Here is a 7,858-nt window from a genome sequence, read left to right on the forward strand (position 1 = left end):
AGACAAAGCAACCATTTTACCCCAGAATAATGATAGAATAGGAAAAAGAATCTAGTTAAAATCTTATAAGCTTTTGTAAATTTCCAGAGAGCAGGTTTTAAAGATTAAAATAAATGGTAGGTAGAATACCATTACTTAAAATTATACAAGAGAAGTGAGTCCAAGAGGAAGTAGAAGATCACAATAATTGCATAATAAATCATGCAACCACAAACAAAAATTATTCCTATATGGAAGAAAGGGGGGAAAGAACAATTCTAAAAATACATTTTTTGGCTAAAGACTCAAAATACAAGGCACTCACTGAACTATTCAAATTTGTAGGTGGGTGTGTGTGTCTATGTGAATGTGTGTGTGGATATATACATACATATGCAGAGGATGGAATCAAGGAAAGCTAGCTAAAAACAGCACAATAGAGTGGTATAGTCATGTAATAATAGTATCACAAAAAGATAAGTACATAAGGAGTTGAGACTGGTGATGAACGCTGAGCAATAAAAAGGGATTTTAAAAAGCTCTATATGGGTAAACAAATAAAAAACAAAAAATCAAGAGGGTTCCTTTCAGGAGGAGCTGATAAGACTATAACTGGTAATAGAGAGAATGCAGAGCTATTGAATCCTTATTTTGTAAACCCATTGAGGGCAGAGACCATTTGATTTTTGTTTTTTGTTTTGTGTCCCCAGCACCAAGTACCATGCCTTTCTGCTTGCCTTCCAATCTTGGTTGCATTGGCTTTGTTCAGGCAAAATCGTTTCAATTTGATGTCATCAAAATTATCCATTTTGCATTTCATAATGTTCTCTTTCTCTTGTTTGGTCATAAATTCTTCTGTTCTCCATAAATGTGACAGGTAAACTATTCCTTGCTCTCCTAGTTTGCTTATATTATCAGACTTTATATCTAAATTATGTACTTATTTTGACTCTATCTAAGTATATGGTATAAGATGTTTGTCTATGCCTAATATCAACCATATTATTTTCCAGTTTTCTCAGCAGTTTTTGTTAAATATTGAGTTCTTTTCCCAGAAGCTGGAGTCTTTGGGCTTATCAAACAATGGATTACTATAATCATTGACTAGTGTGTCTTGTGGCCCTAACCTATCCCACTGATCCACCACTCTCTTCCTTAGTTGGTACAAGTGAGATTTTTCAAATGACATTCAGGAAAGGAAAATAGAATCTCACAACTAATTTAAAATGTAAAAAAATCCCATTGTGCTTATTTTTTTAAATTTTGAAATAAATATTTAATTTGGTAGAAGAAAACTTTGCCTTACAGGTTATTTTACAGCAAGATATCTCCCATCTATATATCAAGTTCACTCAAAATTCTTCAGAAGATATAACATAAAGAACTTTGTTTAATGAACCACTGATAATAAACATCAGGTTAGGCATAAAAAAAAGAAATAGGCATAAAAAAGAAAAGTATTTGACATTGTACTAGAGAAAATCTCGATTCCAGGTTGAGGACAGGGATAGTTAGTGAGGTCCTCCAAATACTCATGATAGCAAAGAAATTTGACTCACTATGTCAAGACCCAGAGCCTCTTAGAAATTATCTACAATTATTCAAAGGAGTTTGGTCTGTCCATACTCCTAGCAGAAAATCAAGTGGATAAAGAATGTGTATTGCTCAAATTTCAACACACATTTGGTTGGACATCCTGTAGACATCATTCAACCATCTACATATTTGGGGCAGAAATAACAATGAGCTGGATCCAGATTTGGAAAGGACAAAAATTCAGATTGATTTTGGAAAATTTCAAAACACTTTTTACTGACCCCAGGTTCTCCAGGAAGCAAACATCCACCTTTTCTATACTGAGATTTTACTGGTGCTAGTACATAGTAACAAGACCTGGAATATCACTACCTCTGAAGAACTAAAGATGAGAATTACACAAAAGGTGATGGAAAGGTGCAGGTGGCAACATATAACCAATGAAGAGCCCCAAAAAAGAACAAGAGTAAAAGATGCTATCAAGGATTTGAATGACATGAAGAAAGAGTGAGACCTGACAGGCGTAAAGGCAAAATGTCCTAGTGATTCCCTTAAGATGTTGGAGGAAAGTGGATAAAACATCTATCATGTGGGGTAGAAACCTTGTGGTAAACTTTTTGGAGAACAAGAGTACCACAGAATGGGCAGATACAGTTGCAATTTGCTGGACAGAACTCTGCCCTTATGGTCTGAGCTCTGCAACTTCCTGATTCAGATTTGGTTCTGAATTTACATGGTTGAGCTTTTCAGTGGACTCCTGCTGGACTCAGTCACTGTTAGCATCCTGGGAGGTTTTGCACATTCAGAGCAACTGAACTACTTGGTCTTTGGACTCTGCAGGAGTGCTTTGATCTGGGATCTGGGACTCATACCTGCTTATTTTTCTGTATGCTTACATGCTGGGAAAAAGGATAGAGCTGAGTTTCTTCTCTGTTCTGCTCTTCTCCTGGGATGAGAGCCACATAGCTATGTCTCCCAGATTTAGCGGCTTCCACATTAAAGGCCTCGGAATATGATATTTTGGAAGGCAAAAGAGCTACAATTACAACCAAAAATAATCTACCCAACAAAACTGAACGTTATCCTTTAAAGAGGAAATGGACATTCAATGAAATAGAGAACTTCATCATGAAAACCACAGACTTCTAGAAAATTTAACATTCAAACATGAGACTGATGAGAAGCATTAAAGGGTATGAAAAAGAAAGCATAAGGGACTCAGTAAGTTTTGCCATTGTTGTTCAGTTGTTTTTCAGTCATGTCTGACTTTTCATCACCCCATTTGGGGATTTTCTTGGCAAAGACACTGGAATAGTTTGTCATTTCCTTCTCCAGCATATTTTATAGATGAGGAAACTGAAGCAAACAGAGAGTGTTAAGTGACTTTCCCAAAGGTATATAGCTAGTAAATGTCTGAGGCCAGATTCAAACTCAGGAAGATGAGTTTCCCAGGCTCTAGGCCTGGGACTCTATTGTATATGAAAAGTTGATGTAAGGACCTCCATCATGACTAAGACAGTTAGGAGGAGTCTACATAGGCAGAGATCATGGGTGAGAGTGAATTATATTGGGATTATCTCAAAAAGAAAATGAAGGTATGAGAAAGAGGGATACACTGGGAGAAGAGGAAAGGAGAGGAATAATGGGGGAAATATCTCACATAAAAGAGGCACATAAGGAAAAGCTTTTGCAGGGGAGGAAAAATAGAACGGGCATGGGGCATCACTTGAACATTACTCTTATTTGAATTGGTTCAAAGAGAGGAAACATATATAAACACTCAGTTGGGTATAGAAATCTAACCCAACAGATAAGTATGAAGGGGAGGGATAAGGGAAAGGAGTGGAGGGGTGACAAAAGGGAAGACAGATTAAGGGAGGCAATAGTCAGGAGCAAAATTTGAGGAGCATGAGAGAGAGAGAGAGAGAAACAGAGAGAGAAATATAAACAGAATAGTATGGAGAGAAATACACAGTAATTTTAGCTATAAATGTAAATGAGATTAATTCACCTATAAAATGGAAGTGGATAGGAGAATGGATTAGAAAACAGGATCAAACAATATAATGTTTATAAGAAACACACTAAACATGAAACACACACATAAAATAAGGAGCTGTACCTGTATCTATTATGCTTCAGAGTAGCAGCATAATATCAGACAAAGCAAAAGTAAAAATAGACTTAACAAAATGTTAAAAGGTACTACAGAAAACTACAGAGAATGAAGTAATGTTAAGAAAAATTACAGGAAGTTTCTCTGATAAAGAACTTATTTCGCAAATATATAGAAAATAGTCAAATTTATAAAAATAAGATCCATTCCCTAATTGATAAATGACCAAAGATATAAACAGGCAGTTTTCAGAAGAAGAAATCAAAGATATCTATAGTTATAAGAAAAAAATACTCTAAATCATTATTGATTTAAAAAATGCAAATTAGGAAAATTGTGAGAAATGACCTCACACCTTTCAGATTGGTATTAATATGATAGAAAAGGAAAATGACACATGCTTGAGGGAATATGGAAAAACAGCGACACTAATGCACTGCTGGTGAAGTGAACTGGTCCAAGCAATTTGAAGAAGTATGTGGAACTATGTCCAAAGAGCTATAAAACTGTAAATACCCTTTGATCTAGCAATACTACTGATGGGTCTGGATCACAAAGAGATCAGAGAAAAAGGAAAAGGACCTATATGCACAAAAATATTTCTAGGAGCTCTTTTTGTGGTAGAAAACCTTTGGAAATTGAGGGGATAACCATCAATTGTGGTAAATTATTGTGATAGAGCACTATTGTGCTATAAGAAATGATAAGGAGAATGGTTTCAGAAAAACCTGGGAAGACCTATATGAATTGATGCAAAGTGAAGTGAGGAGAACAAGGAGATCAATATATACAATAACAGAAATATTATAACACTGATCAACTGTGAAATAATTAGCTACTCATCAATACAATGATCCATGACAATTCTAGAAGTCTCGTGATTTAAAAAAAATGCTATCCACCTCCAGAGAGAGAACTTATGAACTCTGAGTGAACATTAAGGTATAATATGTTCACTTTATTTTTCTTTCTTTTTGTGATATGGCCAATATGGAAATATGTTTTGCATGATTTTACATGTATGATTGATTACTTTCCTTCTAGATAGGCATGTGAGGGGTTAGAAGAAAGGAGACATTTTGGAACTTAAACTTTTTTAATGTTAAAAATAAATAAATATTTTTAAACTGACAAAATTGATGGATAACAATATGAAATGGATAAGTTTGATTGTCTAATATTTTTAAACAGGCTACATATGTAATACAGAAAAGCAGAGATTTTTTTCAAAAGATCAGGATAAAGCAAGGATATCCCTTATTACTACTATCATTTATCATAGTGCCAAAAACTACTAACCATATCAATAATACAGGCAAAAGAAATTGAGGAAATAAGGGAAAAGAGGGGAATATGATCACTTCATGCAGGTAATATAATTGTATACTTAGAGAACCCTTAAACTCTAAAATCAACTGAAATAATTAGTCACTTCAGCAAAGTTCCAGGATAAAAGGTAAATACACATAACTCATCAGGATTCATATATTTAACCAACAAAAGAGCAGAAATAGCTAAAAAAAGAAATTCTATTTAAAATAACTTCAGAAAATATAAAATAATTCAGAGTACATCTACCAAGTTGACTTACAGACTATATGAATCCATAAATTGTAAAAGTTATAACTGCAAAACACATTGCAGAAAAATATATATGTGTGTATATGTGTATAAATACATATATGCAGATAGACATTTTGTTCAATATTCTTATAAATATTACTTCAAATGGGCTTGGGGACACGGCCATATCTGAGAATGTAGGAGGTCTATGTAAGTTTGTATATATGTCTCTCTCAATTTGAGATGCTTTAATATTTAGAATAATGCTAAATTAAATAAAGTTGTTTCTGGAGATTATGCTGAAAATGTTGCAAAGCATTATTCTCTTTACTTCAGTACTAATCAGCAAGCAATATTTCAAAGACCAGTAGGCAAGACAAAGACAAGCTGAGTCAAGATTTTACTGACTCTCCTCCCTATCCATAGGCTTGTTTTCCTTGCCTTGAGAAAATGTTAGCTTAATGCATATTATGGACTAGAAGAATTGGCATAGCAGGTGTTATTCAATATAGAGAGTGTTAAATCACTCAGGTACTATGATTTTAGAGGAACACTGCCCCTTAAAAGAACTCCACTGAGCTGCCTGGCATTTTTCTCTTAGCTACACTATCTGAAGTTCCATCAGTACAAGATTAGAGTTTATAAGTATCCTCTTTTTAAAATTCAAGTAATAATCATGGAAGGGCCAGTCATCATAGTAACATTCACACCTGGAGATAAAATAGTTCTATTTTATGAGTATGAGATCAGATATACTAACGGAAATAGTATTCTGATAAGAGGGGAGATAGAGAGAGAGAGAGAGAGAGAGAGAGAGAGAGAGAGAGAGAGAGACTGGAAAGAAGAGAGAAAAATAATTCTGAGTGTAGAAGGCAGACCCGAGCAGGAAAATCCATCTGGAATACTCTGGATAACCAGTATATACTTTGAAGACCATGGGAGAAAGCTATGTAAAGAATAGTAGGATACAACCAAAGGCATACTTCACCTAAAAGATTCTCTTCTGACCTTTTCTACTACTAATTTATCCTTCCCCAGAACTCATGCTTTTCTCGGTAGAACTGTACCTAGGAGAGTGAATTCTAGGGGAAATTTACACTGTATGGATACACTATCCCTTTTCCTCATATGTATACAGAATAGTAACTAGGGCAGGGAATCTGGTGTTTTACCAATGGTTACCAAATTTTGGAGGATATCAACAACACTATCTGGGGCATGCTTTCCAGTTCCAGTGGCCACATCCACAAACCCAATCCAGACTTTTACAGAAGTCACCAGTTCTTCAGTAGCATAGAAAATTTGAGATGTCCTAAGGTGTGCCTCCTCTCAACAGCTACAACACACGTGAGCACTACACTATTCTCTAAACCCTTCCTAAACACAATTCTCTAAACCTGCCATCCATTGCTCCAGGCATAAAAAATCCCACATATGCCTCTGAATGGGTACCCATGTGAATTTAGGTTTAACTTCAAGTTGATAAAGAGAACCATGTAGGTAGGCTGAGAGATACGTGAGAAAGTGAAAGCTCGTTCTTTGCCTTGGTAATAAAAGGAGTCTGATATCTTTATAAGCCCTATTTAAATGAATTATTTTCTTTCCTCCTCCCCCCTTCAATCCCCTATTGTGATTCAACCAATGATGTGTCAGTACTATTGAAGAAGGAATAACCCTAATCATAGAGGTCAGGACAAACACACAGAACCCTCAGAATAGCTCTGACTCTTGACTATAAATGTAGCAGTTATGGCAATACTAAAATTACAGTCAATACTCATCTTTTACCCTGTGAATTATACTGTTCATGTTTAATGAAGTGGGTCAAAGTACTTAAAGGATCCCAATTGTAAGAAAGTGAAAGTAAATTTTAATTACTTGAACTGGGAATAAATTAATAGTAGACAATTTGGGGGACTTGGGCTTTTGCTGCTGCAGAAATGACTCTGCTTCAAGCCATTAGGAGAGAGAAGTATTTTCTCAGGTTGGAGCACTCCATGCAAGGGACTGGAACTATCTGTGTCCCCTGAGATAGAAACCTCAAAAATGGCCATGAGAAACAATCCAGGAGATGAGACATTGGATTAGGTAAGTTTCTATCAACCTGATGACCAATCTGCCTTTTCAAGCTCATTAAAATGCCAAATGGATGCTTTTGTATTATATCCTAGAAGCAATAGGGAGCCATTGAAACTTCTTGAGCAAATGAATGACATGGTCAGATGTGTGCTTTAGTAATAACAGGCTGGCTGCTGTATGGAAGGTGAATTAGAGAAGGCAGAGGCTAGATACAGGGAGATCAGTTAAATACTGATCTCGAAACAGTACACTAACAAATAAATAAATACATTGTAATTTGAAGGAGAGAATAATAAAAACTGGGAGGTCTAGGACAGTCTTCCCATAGGAGCTGCTACCTGGGCTGGGCCTTGCAGTATACCAGAGATTCTCAGAGGCAGAGGTGATTAGGGAGCATGTTAAAGGTATGGGACCCTTTGAAAAGATTCAGAGATAAGAGATGGAATTTTGAGTCTCAAGGACACATAGTAAGCCAGAGTGGACATAATACAGCATGTAAAAAGGGTTGCAATTTGAAATGTCTGGATAGGTAAATGGGGGCAATGTGGCCACTGGTAGTCATGCATGTTGGATCACCTTCAGATT

The sequence above is a fragment of the Trichosurus vulpecula genome, chromosome 2, assembly GCF_011100635.1.
Source record: "Trichosurus vulpecula isolate mTriVul1 chromosome 2, mTriVul1.pri, whole genome shotgun sequence".
In the NCBI taxonomy this organism is placed as follows: domain Eukaryota; kingdom Metazoa; phylum Chordata; class Mammalia; order Diprotodontia; family Phalangeridae; genus Trichosurus; species Trichosurus vulpecula.